This window comes from Heliangelus exortis, chromosome 9, assembly GCF_036169615.1.
Source record: "Heliangelus exortis chromosome 9, bHelExo1.hap1, whole genome shotgun sequence".
Classification (NCBI taxonomy): Eukaryota; Metazoa; Chordata; class Aves; order Apodiformes; family Trochilidae; genus Heliangelus; species Heliangelus exortis.
The window spans coordinates 18,263,104-18,282,784 of NC_092430.1; positions in this window are offsets into that span (position 1 = coordinate 18,263,104).

Below are 19,681 nucleotides of genomic sequence, written 5' to 3' on the forward strand. Positions count from 1 at the left end.
AGCTTGTGAAGATTGAAAGTGAACTTACACAATCAATTTTTGCCTTTTGTGAGATCTCCAGTTACTTCAGTAAGCCCTTGTGTAAAAAGCCACATGCTCAGTTCCTACATGATGCATACCCCTTGATCCATCTCTGTTTAAACCAAGGTCTAGTTTAAAAATCTGTGGGAATTGAATTGGCTGACAGACTATTATATAGACACCATAGGGGACTCACTCTTAAGTCGCTTGTGGCAAACATGCTACTTATACAGCATCCCATTCAGAGAAGTGACCTACTTATTGGTTGCATGTTGTAAGCTATTTTGACGAGAGCAATGTGATCCTTGCTGTTCTGCTTTGAGTAAACTAGCCTTTGGGTATAAGAAGAGGAAAATTTGACATCCATGTAATAGAGGACAGCCATATATGTTTAGAGTGGGATTTTCAAAACTATTCATCCCTGGCCTGAAATCAAACATTTGCTAGGACAACAGTGAGCTCTTAAAAAAAAGAAAAAAACCTGTTCAGGGTATACTAATAAAGTATTTTGTTGTGAAGCACCCGTGGGATATGCAAAGCCACAGAGCTGCCAGAGAAAGAGAAGCAAATCTTCCTTCCCTCCACCCAAACATCCACCCCACCATTACCAGAGCTGTGTTGCTCAGACTGCACACCCTTTTTTTGGTCCTACACACACTCCGTTACCATATTGCTCCATCAGCCCCATCAATAAAAGTGAAATGTTTCTCTTATCAGCAGCTCAATGTTTCCAGAAGGGGACTACATAGAAAAAGGCTTGTGAAGAGTTGTAAGGAAAAGTCTGTGGGCAGAGTTAGAGTGGTAACTCAAAGCACAGAGCAGCTCAGTGTTTGTTCATTCGATGATATGCGTACACTGGATTGTGATAAGTAACTGCAGAAAGGAGAAAGAGCAAATTCACAAAGCTTTGATTCTCACAGAAACGTAGACTTAATAAAAATCTGGGTGGATTTCTTCTCTGTCACATTGGTTAGAAATGGGCCAAGCATCTGGGGAAATGGCAATTAGTTGGCACTGCTGAGCTGCAGGTGTACAGGAACATTAAGGAGCACTGTCATCTCTATTTCTTACCATCTGAAAGGAGAAAGTCTGATTTCTACTGGAGTACCACTAATGTAAAAAGATAGTTAATGACAGGACTTCAAACTTTTCTGGCAGTTTATGCTCTTGATGAAACAAATCCATCACCCTCTCTGTAAGACTTTGCTTAAAACTGAACAGATATGAAATCCACCACAGTATATTCAAAGAAAAACATCCTTAAAAAATGGCACAGAAGAGAACAAGGTGAGTGTCCTCCTTGGGATCTTGTTTCTTTTCCTTTCAGCTTTACCTCTCCATCATTTTACTCAAGGCAAAGTATCATCAAACCCTAGGAAGAGCTATTTTTATGAGCTCAGGCTATCATGGTACTCGTGCCTCCATACAGTATAAATCCCCAAGCACCCTGGTTCCCAGTTCAGACTCCATCCAACGGTGAGTAGTATGTGAAAGCCCTTTAAAGCTCTTCAGTGAGCCAAGTGTGACAGTTTACTCCATCTTTTGTAACTCCTCTGACCCTGCCTTGTTCAAAAGAAAGCTTTTTTTCCTCTTCCTAATTCCCCCACTCTCTCTTTTAGAGGAATGAGAGAAAATTTAAGTGCCCTGCTTTGACACTCAGCTTGCTGCTTGTGTGCAGTCAGACCAGCTGCCTTCCCAGAGCTCCACTGCATTGTCAATATGTTCCTCTTGTGCCAAGACAAAATTTATAAATAGATTTGCCCAGTCAGTAAGCTCTTTCTCTTTAGAAAGACAGGGATTCAGGCAAAAAGAGGATTATTGATAACATGCAATATCTTTATTATGGCAGAGACTGCTCCTGCTACTATAGTTAAGGAGCTGTCAGCATTTCCATTGTAAGATTTTTTTTTTTTTTTTTTTTTTTTTTTTTTTTTTTTTTGTGCAAAGGTTTAACTTGGCAGTGAAAATTTAAATATACTCAAGGATGGACTTTATCTTGCAAGAATTCAGCAAGTGAGTTAGACACAGAACTCCCTCCTCTACCCTAATTATCAAGGAATTCAATGAGTTTCAAAACTTCTCTCCTGTTTCTGAACAGTGGGCAGTAACCCCTGATCCAGCATTGAGTGGTACAGCACAGAGAAGAGCACAAGACAAACATACAGGGCCTAATTCTGCTCTTGTTAGTAAGATGCTTGACACTTAGCTACCACAGGAATGCGTAGTTTTGGCTAACATCCCATATTTTCCTCTATCAAAAAACAGCTGAGGGGCATGCTAAAAAAAAAACTCCTTTAAAAATCATCTCATTTAGGTAGTTAATTTTCCTTGCAATGCATGCTGGTAGGACAGAGCAGTCTGCCAACTGATGAATATATCTTGGGAGTGACCAGCCCCACCTCTCTCCCCTTTTAGTCTGTGCCTCTCTGTTCAGCCTCTGGCAAATCACTTCATTTCTGCTCTGCCTCAATTTCAGCATTCAGGGTAGGAAACAGTAAAACTCATGCAAATGGTTCTGCACACAGAATTCATTCTGCTGCAGCTCAAGCACTTTCTGGCAGGAAATAATCTGTCTCCCTTTGACTTCAGCAGTGATTAGCTGGAGTGCAGAGTCATGGCTTGTTATTGCAGAGCTGCTGGCACCCACAAACTTGTTTAACTTCAAGGAGTCTCAGTAGTTTTGAGGACAGACTGCTAAAATACTGCAGTGGAGCTTACATGAGCTTCATCAAAATAAGGCTATCTGCGCTTTAAACCATGCTCACAAACACATATAAGTGAATAGTGATGTGTCCTTGGATACAATTTCATGATTTTCCCTTTTTTGTTGGAAGAAAAAAAGATAGACACACTGAAATACAGCCAATTTTTACTATGATTTGTGAAAAAAGAGTGTAAAATTGAAGGATGGAGGGATGTGTGGAAGACAGGTAGATTTATCTTCCTCTACTGTGCCTCTCAGTGGGATGCTGCATGTCTTTTTCGGACAACAGACACAGCAGAACATTTTGCTTTCAGAGTCTGGATATCTTTTCTCTCGGCCTGCACTGAAATCCTTAATATTAGGAGAACATGGACCTTTTTTGGTACTTTAAGCTCACTGGAAGTTAGGTAAAGTCCTTCATGCACATGGTAAAATGTATTTTTTGGCTTCTCTCTCTCGACATTTGTATTTGTGGTCAACTGAATAGTATATTTTGTGCACTGAATCCTAGAAAAGAATAATACTCTTTTTTGTCTGTTGAAAATATCTTCAAATCCAACTGCCTCTCTGACAAGTAATCAAAATTTTAAAAAGTAATTTTCTGTCTACTTTTATAGTATGAGGATTTAGATAAGACTTTGACACCATGGAAACTAGACACAGGACAGGATCCTGTTCAATCTAAATATATCCCCCATCTTTCAATCACACTTCCCTCTTTTACATTTAATGAAACCTGCTCCTTAGTTTCTTCCATCTATGCAACTTTTTTGGCCAGCAGGATCACCTCGCACCCATCCCTTAGCTTTCATCACCAACCATTACCACTTCAAGAGAGAATCATATGCTTGAGTGCAGAGGAGGCAATTCAGGAAACGAGGCCCTTATGAAACATCGACATAGCATATCATTAGGATAATTCTCAAAAAAATTAAATGCTACATGGAAGGGACCTTAAACCCTAACTCAGGGCCAAGTGCAGCTTTACTTAAGAAAATCAGATCAGAATTTTCCTTGAGCTGTAATAAGAAAGGGTTGTCCATTTCTTAAGCCATCATCTCCACCATAGATCTTTCTTTGGCACTTGCTTATCACTGTCTTTATCATTAGTTTTTAAGGCTTGTAATAGTTCATAATCACAACACTCACTCTTATCATCATCATAGCTAGGAAACTACCACTAATTTTTTATTCTTAAACCATCAAACTATCTCTTGGTATAGTTCACACAAATACTTCTTGAGTACAGGACACAGGAGGGGCAAATCTGAAATCCAACTCAACAAAAACAAATTATTCCATTTCAGAGTAGATTCAGACAGCTACACTTCTAGAGTCATAAAAGCTGTATGTGTCTCTTAAAAATGGCTTAATGGGCTTTCCAATGGCTGTGAAAACAGGACACAAAATCTGAGGTCACAGTTAAGAAATTTCCAATAGTTACAAGTTTGGACACATGCAGTGCTTGGCATGGGAGATGGGGCTGCTTTTCTTTTTCAGTCTACCAGAGGCAGCAAAGCAGCCCTTGGAAGGCCAAAGAAATTCCCCTCCAAATAATGGAAATTTGGTATTTATGCCCACAGTAGGTTGCTTAGCTATTCTTAAACAGCTTGTTCTAAGTGCCAAAATGTGTTATTTTGCCTGCATGAGACAAACGAGCTGATAGCTGAACGACACAGGCAAGATGTTTGGGAGGAGCTGGAACAAATGTCTTAAATTTTTGAACCTGTCTGTTTTACCAGTGACCCATACAGCGAGTAGCTGTGTCAGCTAATCACTTAGCTGGCCCTTGCTGACAGACAAATACCTCGTGGTGACATCTGATGGAGCTGTTACAAAGCACCAAGCTCTCAGGGTCTTGCAGGCTCTCAGAGCTGCAGGTTGTGCCTCCAGATGTTGGTGGAAGGGCAGCAGCGGTGCACAGGGTACAGCCCAGCCAGAACAAGTGCTCAGCACCACCCAGGCAAACTCCTAAGTGTTCAGAAGAATTCTTTAAAGAGAGGGCATTTGAGTTTACTTGGGCACCATTATCTTAATCTGGTGATGATAATTAACTGATTACTAATATCACAGCCGTAAAAAATGATAGCGTGTTTTCAAGGAGCACACAACAATAGCTACCCCCTTTTATGGCTTTAATTGTATAAGTAAATAATTACATCCTTTTCAAGTCTTTAAAATAATTGCTTTCAACTGCAAACAAACTACTGAAAGCAAAACTTTCAGACACAATACCCATTTTAAAATGGTCACTTTTCCTAAAACAAATCAAACTAAACCAAACCAAACCCAAACAAACAAAAAAGCAAACTCACCACTTTTAACTGCTGTGTTTCAGGTGCATATTTAGTGACTAGTTATGATTAAGGATGGTACCCAGACAATCAGATGAGGCTCTGCTCATTATCAGGGGATCTTTAGCCACAGCATTTGGTGCATTTTATAATAATTTTTTTTTCTTTTTTTTTTTTTTTTTAATTCCTACTGAGTTCTGTATGCAATGCTGACTGTACTGGGAAGAAGGCAGAGCCAGACTGAGACAGTTCCTCTATCATTACTCTATAAACCACTGCAACAGCTGGTCCATATTTTTCTTCTTTCCAGTTCCCCTCCTAGAACCTGACAAATCTCACATTCTTTGTGTGTAGTGAAACAGGGACTCACTGAAAATTCTGTATACAAATGACAGAGAAAGGCAAACCATGAATGCAGCTCAGTTGTTTTCCACACAAACCTTTTATCTCCTGATGGAATTTGGTGCCTGTGACTGAACAAGATGTAAGCTGCTGAAGCATAATACAGACAGGTCACCAAGGACCATCTAATAAACCACCCTCATTACCTATACCTTCCACTGACATGCTCAGCTAGCAGGGTTCTTATGTTTGCTTTCTTCTACCATTACTTCTCTGGGGTCACCAATACCCGAAAAGTGGCTACAGAACTACCAGATCCAACTGGTAGAGTTGTATGGAGCTTTGAAAACAAGTAATAGCCCATCCAGTAAACAAAGTTTGGTCTCAAAACACAAGTACACCAAAAGCCCCTTTTTAGGTGCTTAAACAGGAAGAGGCTTGCCAACCTATATGTAAGGTATGAAGTGCACACGGAGTATGGAAGTAGACCAGAAGTCTCTTTCACATCAGCAATCTTAAGCACTCAGCACTGAGCATTGTTGCTTTGAATGTTTCCAGCTTCTGAAGCAATTCCAGGCACACATGCTGACAAAAGAATAATTTTATCAGCATATGGCTGATCACAGCATCCAATTCCACCAGTATGAAATGGCCCCATAGCGCACACTATCATTTCTGCATACAAGTGGAACAGATGCTGTAGAGATCAATGTAATAACAGTTTAATTAATTTTAGTGTCAAAGTCAAATGCTGCCTTATTTCCAGTTGACATGTCCCTAATTTCATGGTTGGGTCTATACATTTTGAAAACAGGAGGATAAATTTGATTCCAGAGATAAATACTGCAGAAAGGCCTGATGAAATGCAAAAGAAGCAATTCTCCATTTCTTGTGATCTTCATAATCTTGAAATCATAATATTGTCCGTACTTTGTTATAAGTTTCTTTTTAACAAAGCAGATTCCCTTCATCTGCTACTGCAAGCAGTCCTCTTCTATAAATGCATAGAAGCGTCTTGGAGTTCCAACCCCAGAACAAGATCCCATTACAGATGACATACTGGGCCTGGAGTCAAGACACTTGGCTCCTCTCCTCACTCTGGGGGTGGGGATGTTTTCTGCCAAGAAAAGGTACATGCATTGGACCTCCTGAAAATTCATCTACCACTAAAAAAACCCCTTCATTGTCTTAGAGTAAGATTTCATCTCTCACAACACTGGATAAATGATCTGCATTGTACAGATCCTACCCTGAAGTGTTAATGGTATTCAGCAGATGAACCGGAGAGGTGGAGAAGGGGAAGAAACACAGCATCATATCATAGAATCATAGAATGTCTGGGGTTGGAAGGGACCTTAATGATCATCTAATTCTAACCCTGCTGCATGGACAAGTACACCTTCTACTAGAAGAGGACTGCTCAGGCTCCCATCTAACCTGGTCTTCAACACTTCCATGGAAGGGGCAGTCACAGCTTCCTTGGTCAACCAGTGTCTTACCACCCTCACAAGGAAGAATTTTTTCCTAATGTCTAACTTAAATTTCCTCTCTTCAAGTATGAAATGATTTCCCCTTGTTCTCTCACTATACACCTGTGTAAAAAGCCCTGCCCCTGCTTTCCTGAAGACGCCCTTCAGATATTGGAAAGTCACTATAAATTCACCTTGGAGCCTCCTTTTCTCTTGGCTGAAGAACCCCAACTTCCTCAACCTGTCTTCACAGGAAATGTGCCCCAGCCCACTGATCATTTTAGTGGCTCTCCTCTGGATTCTATGGCTTTGAATAAGTAATTTTATATTTTAGGTCACTGATAGCACCAAGCACTATCTGCACATTATGCTAGTGGAAAGGCTGGACATCCTGAATCTCCCACTAGTGCCCTGCTCTCCAGCTTCAGGGATCAGAGCAGGGAAAAACAGCACAGTAAACTAAAACACATTCAATAAGTGAATATGTACCCTGACTTCTGGTCAAGGCAAGTGAGGTTAAGCAATTGATAAGTAAAACACTCTAGGAGAGACTGATGTAGTTTTAGGTCTGGGTAGAGTTTAGATTGTCACAACAGTGAGAAGAGGAAGAGAGCAGTGAACACTTGCTTGCTGCACAAAGTGTTATTATGCTGAAGTGTGTTCAGCAAGTGTTTATTCCACAGGCAGGAACTACCAGTGCCTGGGGTGGTCACTTAGGCCTGAAACCCAAATCTCAGTGATTTCATCTGAATGCATTTGCCAAGCACTGGGTGACATTCAACAACACAGGCAGTTTCTCAGGTTTCATCAGGAACTAATCTACCATCCTCTTGCCTCTATCACTTCCAATGACCCAAACTAAAGAGCATCATGCACACCCCACCTGTTCTGATGCTCAGTAGGTATCACCTCACAATTAGGACTCTTCAGCCCAATGTATTTCATTATCAACAGGAGAAGGTGACCAGGACTCTGCACACGTTGTCAAACAAAGGCCACAGATCACAGCAGGCACCTCCACTGAAACCCCCCACCCTACCAGCAGCCTCCTTCCATCTTGAAACAAAGACAAGCTGAGGGGAGAAGTGATGCAGATGGGAAGGAGGAAGCCTTTAGCAATGCTTAAGCAAACACATTTGGAATGAGGCTTAGGTTACTACACATGTCAAGAAGATTTTTTTTTCCTCCCCCCCTCTCCCTCCTCATGTTGGAAAACTGTTGATGACCACAGGCATGGAGGCCCTCAACAGGGGACAAGCAGAAACCAGAGGCAAAAGGACAGCGGATTTGTTGTGCAAAGGAGAGCAACTAAAAAGGTACATCCTCTGAGTGCTTTTGTTCAAGGGCTATGCTTGACTAGCAAATCCTGTTGCACTAAGATTGCAGGCTGCAGATATCCTAACAAAAACAAAACCAGAGTACTGCCTGTACATCCAAATGATTTCAGGGAAGAGCTGTTAACAGCAGGATTACAAACACCACAGTCCTTGAGCTTATGTGTGCAAATCTGAAACAACTCCTCGCTTTAGGAAATCACAGGGAAAGATCCCACAAATCAAACACAGTAATACCAAGTGCTTGTATAGCGTGTTTTACCTGCAGCTCTTGGAGCGATTACAAAGAGAAATGGAGAAGAAAGGCTCATTACCACTATTTCACAGATAAGGAAACTGTGGCACAGAAAGGAAGTGATTTGTCCTGCAGCCCAGTGGAAGAACAGGGCAGTCAAGTCAAGCCTCTTAAGTCCCAGTCCGATGCCCTCTCCCCTGAACTATTGTAGCGGACTCTGACCCTGCAGGAACTTCACATTTGCTATTATGCTTTACACCTTGATCATGAGGCTGGGTGTCTTCAAAGCACTGCCCTCAGCTCCTTGGCCAGGAGAGGAAAAAGCTTCCATGTACCTAATCAAATATAATTGCCATTCCTGGAGAAAAGAGATTCCTTCTCAACTCCTCTGGATGATAATTCATCCTGTGTTCAGGTGTAAATGTAATGCTATATGTAAGCCAAGATAAAAGTAACTCCTCTGACCACTTTTAACTTAACATCCCCTATGCAGTAAATTTCATACATAGCTATTGAAATAGTGCCAGGAATTGTATTAATAGAAAACAAAATTACAGCCAATTTCATATAGCAGTTTTAGAGTATTCTTACTAAAATGTAGGCACCAAGGAAAGCTTGTTTAACAATAAAAGCCTTTCACCTTTAAACGCAGATAGCAGAGGATAAGTTTAGCTATTGAACTGCAACTGGGGAACCAGTTTCCAAGAAGGCACTGGCCCAGAAGACCTCCTGCATCCTTTGAGGCTCAGACATAGCACTTCCATCCGCTACAGCTGTGGTTATATTGCATGGGAACAGAGAAGTAGCCAGGACAGGAATATGGGTCAAAATCAGCACTTAAAAGTTAACCTGGAAAACAGTAGATCATCTGTAGAGAATCCAAAGTGTGAACAGAGAGTGCCTGAGAAGAGAGATGCTGCTAAACATGTCATCTGCAGGGTGTTGGTCCCACCATAAGAGGTGTGGATTTAGATGTACACATGAATGCAATCTCATGCAGCAGATGTGAGCATCCTGGTGGGCGGACAGCAGGTTTCTTCCCTGTGTTGCTACTGAAAGGTCATTACTGTGACCAAGTCAGGCTGTTAAATTATCAGACATGAAAAGTCAACAAACAGGGCGAGGAGGGAATGGATCTTTTCCCTTAGGTTTCTTGTGTAAACTTGCAGCCTGCTACATGCTAAAGGTGGCCATAGGTGACTTGTAATCCAGGCCAAAAGCAGAAAATCACAGGATTAAAAGTGGGTGGTCAGATCTCTCATTTGACTGGTAGGAAAAAAAAAACCCACCACGATATCCGCTCGTAGATGACAAGCAGTTTTGCAGGGAACAAAGAAATCTTTCTGACAGACAAAATTGGTCTGCCAGGAACTGAGCCCATCTAGCTCCCCACCTCCCCACCACCCTCCCCATATCTTCCCCTCTAAAAGGATCTTTTCTGGGATTCAGGGAATGCGTGTTTATAAAATAGTTCCATTCAATTAGGGCACAGAGTACAGCAGCTTTATATCAGAGGCAACCCAGAGCGAGAGCTCTGTGGAAGTGCAGGTACACGGTAATGATGACAACCCTGCACTGGTTGTAGTGTCATCACCTCTTATTCTTAATCAAAAGGCTTCCAATCCCTTCTCAACGTGTGCACTCGGAAATGAAGGGACTGCTGGAGAATCATTTGAATGTGGCAGCCCTAGATAATGATGAAACGAATAAAAGGCTCACTTTTTTGTTTAGGCTTGAGGAAGAATTCAGGAATCCTCTCGTGAAAAGGCAGCAGTTTAATAGCAGTGAGGCAGAAGGGCTTCTCGTTATCCACAGAGGCTGCTGTTGGTGCAGTGCTAATGGCCACAGCACGGGCTTCCCCAGAACGCTCCCGGCACCGCAGCGCCCGAGGAAGCTGCCTGCTGGCGGGGTGAAAGGAGGCTGCTTCAAGAGACTCAGAGCTGGCCTTGAGTGCAGGGGCTTTTCCTTTGTGCAAAGGCAGAGGGCAGCTTTTCTGGGCCGCACTGAGCAATGCAAGCCAGGCAAGCCCATGGCTGGTTGGCCAGGTGCAGATAGGGTCTCTGTCCCCAGCTTCTTTATCCCCTGCTGGGGTGGCGGCTGCATAAGCAAACGTGATGCTGCACGCAATGGAAAGACCATATAAAAGAACCATGGGTTAGGAATCTGTGGAACAAGGGCCTTGGGCAGGCACATAACATCACTGACCCTGGAAACAGCCCATCAATAAGCTGTGTCTGCTCTGCAAGATTGGCTTTGATACGGGGTTTGGATGAAAAGATTGGAAAGCACCCCAGCACTTTTGCTTCTCCCTGTGCCTTATGCCTACAGCTCAGCACATTCTTATTAATGTCTCTTGGCGTATGTTTTTGCAGTGCCTTTTGCATACTCCAGGACCTCTTGTTTGAGGGGGATGAAGAGCTGTGCTGAATTGCCCATCGGATACCCGCTGGTTCCATTCAGGGGCTACCAGTGCTGTGCAAGGCAGGAGTGAGAGTAAAGGCTTTTTGGTTGGTTGGTTGGTTTAAAAGGGTATTGTTTCAGAAAAGGAAGTTGAGTAACAGACTTTTGCAGTGATTTACAAACCAATAGAAATAATTTCTGCTTCTATTCAGTTATTGATCTCTTTGTCCAAAAGTAAAGTTTTAACCAAAAAAGAAAAGAAAAAAAAAAAAAAATCAATAATAATTAAAAAAAAAATCCAGGCATTTGGAAAATTGCAACTATCTTCAACACTTTGCCCAGCCTTTCTCAGGCATTCACATTTATCTATGCCAGAACAAAACATGCAAAACAAAAGCTGGTTAAAGTTAGTCTCTTCACTACAGTAATATTTGCCCCAAATGCAGAGCTAGCAAGGTCAACGGTTTCACTTTTTGTGCTTCAGCTATATTAATGTAAGTCTGCCATTCCTCCTTATTACTATATACGTTCAAAGCTTCATAAGCTATCATGAGCAGCCTGATCTCTGACACACAAGACATGTTAACAACAGCTTTTGCCATTCAGAAAGCCAGCAAGAAAGAGAAGTCAGACCTTTCAGTGTATGTTAAGTAACAAATATAAGATCTCCATGATGTCCTACATGATGAAACACCTTACAGCAGGTTAGAAAAGGAAGTATGTGGTATCAATACATTTCTTCTCACAGTTACATAGCTGCATACATCACCACTTTTAACTTCACTGTCTTCAATTCAGCCCACTGTGTCCACAAGTAATATCATAGGGACAAGGCTATAGAAAAGCCAAGGACATTATAATCGAACAATGTGGTTATTCAGTGCATACATCTAGGGTTAGGGCAGAGTGACCAGTGATATAAAAGGCCCAGAACAGTGTGATGAAATTTCACTGTAAAGCAATACCTGTTAGTGTGAACACCTAATAAGAAAAAATGGCAGATAAAGTGAGCTTACAGAGAGCGCATGATAAATGTAGTCAAACAGAAATACAGAACACGTATGCATAAGCTTTCAGGATTTTCACCCCCATTCACAAAACAAAAATATATCAATTAAGAGTTGTACTGTACATGGTGAGGATTTGTTAAGGGAGGGGTGGGCTGCAGGAGGGGCCCCTGTTAGAATAGGCCAGGAGTTGCCTCCAAGTTGGAAGCTGCAGCCCATGGAGTGCCCACACAGGAGGTTTTCCAGCACAAACTGTGGCCTATGATGGACCCATGCTGGAGCAGTCCCTTCCTGAAGGACTGACCACCCCCTGGGGAAACAAACCCTTGCTGGACCAGTTCTTGAAAAAAACTGAGCCCATGGAAAAGGATCCATGTTGAAGCAGGTTCTGAAAGACTTTTTCCCATGGGAAAGACTCCATGCTGGAGCAAGTGAAACGTTTGACAGAGAACTGGCAGAGATGAAGTGTTATGAACTGACCACAGCCCCTCATCCCTCTGTGCCAACTGTGGGGATGAAATAGAAGAGTCGGGAACAAAGGAGTGAGGTTGAGCCTGGGAAGTTGTCTTTGTTTCTCATTATCCTTCTCTGTTCCCAAATTGGAAATACACTACATTAGGCTGATGGTGTGGTTTGGTTTTTTGGTTTTTTTTTGTTAAATAATTCTGTTTTCCCAATTTGTAGGCAGTCTCCCTGTCTTTCTCTTGACCCAGGAGCTTTTTTCACATCTCATTTTCTCCCCTGGTCCTGTTGAGGAGGAGCAAGAGAGCAGCTTGGTGGGCACCTGGCAGGCAGCCAAGCTTGTCTCACCAGAACAGCGTTGTCTCCTACATGATAAAGAGCAAAACAAAGCTCCACATCTCTCTAGAAATCAGGGTTCACTCCAGAAATATGCCTCAGACCAAAAGAAATACAACAATCTTCAAAACAAGGAAGAACATATTCGAATCAAAATGGCAACTTTTTTTCTTTTTTTACTGCAAAACAAGTGAATTAAAGCATCCAATACCATGACTCTTACCTAAGTCCTTTTGTGTAAAATCACTCCTACATGCTTGATTCTGACAAAAATGCCTTCCATCTCTTCCTCCCTTCACAGCCTCTCCACCATCCTGGCAGGCAATAAGTTGCCTCACCCACAGGTGAGGCAAATGCCCTTTATTTCTATTGGTCTGCTTCTTCCTCAGTCATTTTTAGTGGAGGAATTAAAAGGCTCAACCAGCTCAAGGTGTTCTCCACCTGATTTGCAGGTAGCTTGGTGGAATACTCATTAAGGAGTTAGATGACTGTACATGTGAACTTCAATCAGCAAAAATCCCTGAGAAAATATTTTTATCTTGGATTATAATACCTGTTTCGGGTTTAGCTGAGACTGTTTCCTAATAATTTTAAGCTCCATCAGTCATAAAAGTGTCCAGTCATTTCTGTGTGAGTTTTTATGAAACCAACCTATGATCTCATAATAAGTCTCTTATAAACTAGATGAGGATCAGCCCTGATCATGGGCACTACAAAGATTCAGCAAATACAAGACATGAGAAAATACACTATATTTTTAATGTGCTCTAGTTATTAGATTGTCAGCTAAAGAAAAGCTGAGAAAGGCCATTTTAACCTTTGTGGGGCAAATGGAAAGTATCTTTTCCTATAGCAAACACATTAATGCAAAGACAATCAGATAACACAATAGCAGACCCAGCACCTACACTTTTGTAAAGTGTGATGAAATCTTCTCTCACAAAGCTGCAATGTGTATACTCCTACCGGGGTAAGGGAACACCTTAGTTAACTATAAATTAACTGTAGATAGTTAAGCACCCTTCTTAGCTGTAATCTCCTATTTGTATAATTATATTGCTCCAATTAAATGTCCCATTTTGGGTGCTAATGAGTAAACTGCAGTGTATTTTACTTAGAATGAATAAACATCTTGTAATTAGTACTGACCCACCTAATTGCAACAATGTGGTCTCCTAGAGATGCCAGTAGTTATTGCTGGTTGATAATGGCAGGGGCAGGTTTTGGCCACAAAAGAGCAGCTTTACAGCATGTTCCTTATATTCACTTTTGAGAAAGTCTGTTGTCATCACCAGCCTCTCATGCAAAGAATGCTCCATGGAGGCTCCATTGGAGCCTGGTGGCACCCCTGGGGAATGAAGCAATAGAAAAAAAGTCTTTCTGAGGAAGCCTAAAACTGATGGACAAATGATGTTTCTGAAATATTGAAACTCTAAACTTGAGTGGAATTCAGTGAATTATGCAAGCTTAAAAATATCAGTGTGTCAAAACATCTATTTATGTAATGCCATGTTCTACTTAAGAAAATTCCAGTGTGTCTTCTCTAGAGACAAAATATTTCAAGACACAATACTTAGTGATTTAGAAACCACAAACCAAGGCAACCTGCAGGAATCTGCTCCTGCTGTCCCGCTGTGGGCAGAGCTCCCAGGACAGCCACAGAGCCAAGGGGTGCCAGCTCCTCACAGGTGCTTCCCAAAAAATGTTAATCCTAAAGCTCAGCAACATCATTTTAATATCACTGCACATGAGAGCAGCAAAGCAGCTGCTAGCCTGGTTATAAAATAGATATCTTTTAAGTGCATTGTTTGTGCTTACTTTGTGTTTACTTTGTTCCATCTAGGGAAGAGATTAGTGGTGGACCTGAAGCCAGATAGCACTCACACCTCAGAGCATCCCTGCTCTAGGGCTTGTTCTTGGGTTTCCATTATTTCTTTCTGAGTAGCAAAAATGCTCTGGAGAGGGTCTCAGGTTTAGCAACCTGAACAGGAACAACTGACATAAAGAGGTGAGTTTCAGGCTAGTTTAGCACAGTGATAAATTACATATTGCACTTCTGAGAATTTTAGGTGTGGATGGATTTGTTGAAATACAAGGGTAGGAAGAACAGCTCTGCATGCCCAGGACATGTTAGCAAAGATCTTTGAAAAGGAGTGCTGCAGGGAGAGGGGAGGCATCAGGTTCTCTGGTTAGGACTCAGAGACTCAGAAGAAGTGGGTCTAGGCTCTACTTCTACTAGAGAGATGCTGAGTGACTTTGAGAGAAGCACTTTGAGTTTCCCAGCTGTAAGAATTGCAGATCAATTTGTATCTTTGCTTCCCAACCTTCTGCCTCATCTGTTTAGGTTGTAAACTATTTCAGGGGGCAACTGCATGGGTGGCTTGGTCTCAGCAAGCAGACCTCACTGCTGCTGCAGTACAAATAACATCAGAAAGATTATTCTATAACTGTCTGAATTTCTTTTCCTGCCGTTTCGGTAGCAAAGTGCCAGTGATGTGCATTAGAAGATTTTCAGGCTATTGTGCTTTCATTTTGGACTTGGATTCAGATCTTATCACGTGAAAATGCCGCAGCTAATGCATAGTAGGATGTGATATTCTGCATTTTGCACCTCTGTAACATTAGCTGGAAGAAAGAGGGAGAAGGGAAAAGAAAAAAAAAAGCCACCTTTGTGTAACTAAAAACCTCTCAGTAGGATTTGTTTAGTGTGAAAGAATGATTAGTAATTTTTAGTGATTAGCAATTTTCTCCCTCAGGTGGCTTTTCTGCATTCCCGTGGAGCTCACATACACAACAGACCTGCCAAATGGGAAGGAAAAGCTGAGACAGAAAACATCACACAGCAGTGACAACTCTAGCAGGCATTTAAAGCAGATATACTATTTTTTAAACAACAGGTTTAATCAACAGAAGGAACATAATATTCTTTTTTCTAAACCACTCTGTGTTTGTGCAAAATTTTTCATCAATACCTCCAGATGTCACACTGGTGATGTAATCAACCTAGGAAGCACAAATACATCTATCTATCCATATAGATACGTAGGTATCTATATACCTAGATACAGATTATAGATACAGGGAAGAGGGTTGAGCACATGTGTATATATAAGTGCACACAGACATAGATACCTAGATGAGCTTTCCCCTCTTTCCTGTTTTGTTTAGAACCTCTTGTTTATTCCAGTGTTTTTACTCCTCTGTGACATGCTGAGGAAATTGTGCTCTGGTGCCTAGTAGAAATGGTTTTCTCTGCCACATCGTGCAACAAAAAGTGATTATTTCTAATGTGTGTTAGAAAGAAGTATTTTTCCTTTCTCCTTTTCCCAATTGATTCTGCTGCAGGAGGGATCTTGCTTTATTTTATAAGTGAGGAAGACAGGGCCAGGGTAACTCTTACTGAAGATGATGGAGTTGGATCAGGGATGGATTTGACCCATGATCTGTTATTTTTTCCCCTTACTGCAGCTCACCTGCAAAATCTCAGTCATTACATCTGGTTAGTCTAGAGACTTGACAACCTTGCTGTCCTCAGTGTTTTCTTTTATGAATCATTTCATCTCATAAAGAAACCCAAGACAAGTTTGATGGCAATCACACACTTTGCTCACCTCAGGGCTGTGTGTCTAACACTTCCAAGGAGCTGGGAAAATACTCTCAGCTTAAAACATCCCATTTAGTGCTGCCTTTAAAACAGGAATATTCACTGCATTTGCTGTGGGTAAAGGTGATGGAATGAAACCATTGCAACCTGGATGTTCAGATATGGTTCACCTCCTCCTAGTTGTTACATTGATGTCCTATCCCTATAGTCTGCCCCAAGGAACAAGAGGGCAAATTGATGTCCAGACCCTGACAGCCTTAAACCAGTAATACCAACAGCAGTGTTGGGTTTTCACAGGGCTGTTTGAAGTGAAAATGACCCGAGATCTGCCAACACTTGGGAGGTGCCCCAGTTTCAGATCCAGTTCCCAAAGCTCCCAGATGTTTTCTTATGGAGAGGCACAACCTGCTTCAGGACTGGATGTGAACTGGTGATGGAGATGAAAAATATTATTTCACAGCACTCCTGGAAAATCTGAATGGGCAGCAGGGAAGGAAGCTGAGGAAATGTGAAGTCTTTCAGTGTTGCTCCATACTATCCCCTCAAAAATGGCGAAGTCCTCAAGCTTCACACTACCCAATGCTGTGAGCTGAATCACTCTGAGAAACAGCTTATAATATAAATTAATCCTATGCACACTGGGGAGCAGACTTAAACAGGAAGCTTTAGAAGGATACTGGGTGTTTCTTGTTTTGTTTTTGCTTTGCTGTTTTGCTTTTGAGTCAGAGGACATTAGCTCCTCAGATTTCCCCAGTGCTCAGGAATGTGGGTACTTGGCAGATGAGGCCACCTTGAAGGATGGGGTGAAGGGAGCTTGTAAGCCTCCTGTTTCACTTTTCTTTTGTGCTGATCATTTAAGCAGATAAAAGATGACCTCCCTTAAAGAGCATTAGCTGCTGCATTTTTAATGTTCAGGCAGAGGGTATACACACTTCCTGCCACCCCTTCTTCTTACAACTGATATTTTGTGCTTCCCACTTTGCCTTCCCACTACGTCATTACCCATATTACAGGAGCTGGGTCAACAGATGTCCTCCATCCACCACATTCACAGAGCTCTTTAGAAAATGCTTACTTTCCCTCAAAATATCAGATCAAAACTACTGGAGACAATGGATAATGAAAACAGCAAATCAACAAAGTGGGAGAGTTTAACCTTTTAAAGCAAGAAAGTGCTTAGAAGTAAGCAAAATGAAAATTGCCTGACTTTTCTCTGCAATTCTGAAATAGAACATGTTGTCTGGAAATACTCTTTTATAATTAAAAAAATATCATTAAAGTCAACACCTCTGTTAACTCTGAAGCCTAAGTTCACATTAAAAGATGACAGGAAAGGAAAGTTTCCAAATGAGCTGTTGTGTTTGTGCATACACTCACACACACATCAGCTTGCTGTTTGCCTTGAATCTTCATTTGCCCAGAGAGCCTGAGGAAGGAAATTAATGTTGTTATATTTTTATATCCTTTCCAGATGCCAGAGGTTCCTTGCCTACCTGAGTGATGCAATTTGCCCTTTTGGCAACGGTGTTTGCTCACAGTCTTCTTCTCCCACCATTTGGTGTATGTGTGTATCTGCTATCACAGAGGGAAGGGAATTCTGTACACTGGCTTTGGCACTCTCAGTTTTAGGCCTGGAAACCCCCCCTTTATGCAGTACCTGGATCCTGGAGGGGAGCTGGAAGCCCACTCTGGGCTTGGTGTGGAACCGTTCGAGCACATGGATGCAGAGCATGTGCAGTCAGGAGGAAAGTGAGAGCATCCAACAGGTTTGCTGATAGCAGGGAATGTTAAGATGCTTGGGCTCTCTTTACATATCAGTATGGAGAGATGCCAGCCCTCTTCAGACTTCAGACCAGATGTTCTTGACTGAAGAAATTATGATTTCCTAGTGGAACAAGAGTTACTTTTTAAAAATTGTCATTAAAAATCAATCCTAGGCTTTACTGGAGTGTTTCCATGCAGGAGCAAAAGCTGATACCAAAAAGTAGGTGAATTTCTATTTGTTTAATACTAGAGCTAGCAGATATTTGCAGGTGAGAAGGCCTTTCTTGATGAGACTAGTATTTTCAGGTGCTATTTATCTTTCTTCCTACTGTTGCTCCCAGGACTGGGAACCTGATCCATGCAAGTTTTTTTGCACTTGTTACTCACGTGGGAAGATTCTGACCTCACATGCCAATTTATATCTCATAGTTACACTGAACTCAACAGGATTCCTCCCCATGTACACTTTAATGAGCCAAGGAATTAGTATCACCTTCTCTTTGAGAAGAGAAAAATGAAAAGAGTCTGATTTAGTAATGATCTGAGCATCTGAGAAGAGAGCTAAGAAAAGAGCTCTGACATCCCAATAATAAAAGTGCTGTGGAAAGTCAGTGTAGAACTTACATTAGTGGAGGAGTAAACTGAGCCACAGAATAATCAAAGTCTTTGCCAGGTGATGCCCACAGTGAGGGCCAGTAGAAGACAGTGCCTCCCACTGATTCAATCAGTGGGAACTGGTCCAAAGAGTTTAGTACAAGAAAGAAAAATGAAATAGTTTGAAGGAAGGCTTCACCAAACAGAGCAAATAAAGTTATGCCAGTGTTTTTTTGGAAACAGTGTATACTCAGGTGAGAAAGTGTCCTGACTTTCAGCATATTTTAGCTTGCTTCTCTACAGATCTTTTCATGATAGTCACTTTCACCCCTTGGAGAAGATGACAGATCATCCGCTTTCTGCATGACAAAAAATGAAGAAAAAAGAGGCCAAACACAAACTTAGCAGAACAACCTGCCATAAAAATCAGTCAGAATTTTCCTTTAATTGGAAGGTAATTGAGTGTGAGAGTTCAGATTTCTTGAACTATGAAAATTGGGTATTTAGCATTTTTATTACAACTATAAACATCCTTCATACATTCTTCAATATGGTCTGGCTCATTGCTTTGTCCAAATCCGTATCAATGTAAGACCTGGGTCTAAATGTTCAGTCTGAGAGTGCTCCCACAGCCAGCATGCTCTGGATGCCAAAGATGCAGGGCCTGCATGTCAGGCAGTCAAATTCCTTTTCATCTTTCTCTTCCTCACCTCTTCACACAATCTCCTTCATGGCTGGGCTCTATGCTAAGAAGCAGCTGATACTATGCTACTGGCCAACTACTGGGCTTCCAGACAGGTACTTTAACATTTTCCCACCTGCTGCCTCTCAGACAGGGAAGAACCATGATTTTGGTCTCCTTCAGGTTCCTTTTCAGAGTACCTCCAATAAAATTACACTTTCTCCAGCATTCAGATGCCCTCTGACAAATTTCCCCCATCTCATACTTGGAGCTTGTTTCACTTTTACTGCTTAGGAGCCTCAGCTGATCACCCAGCAAAGGCACCTACCGACATCTTCTTGTTAGAGAGGGATAGCTGGTGGTGCAGATGGTGATGTGGAGCCCAGGACACCTTTAGACATGCAGAAAATGAGTATTTCACGTTGTGCTGCTT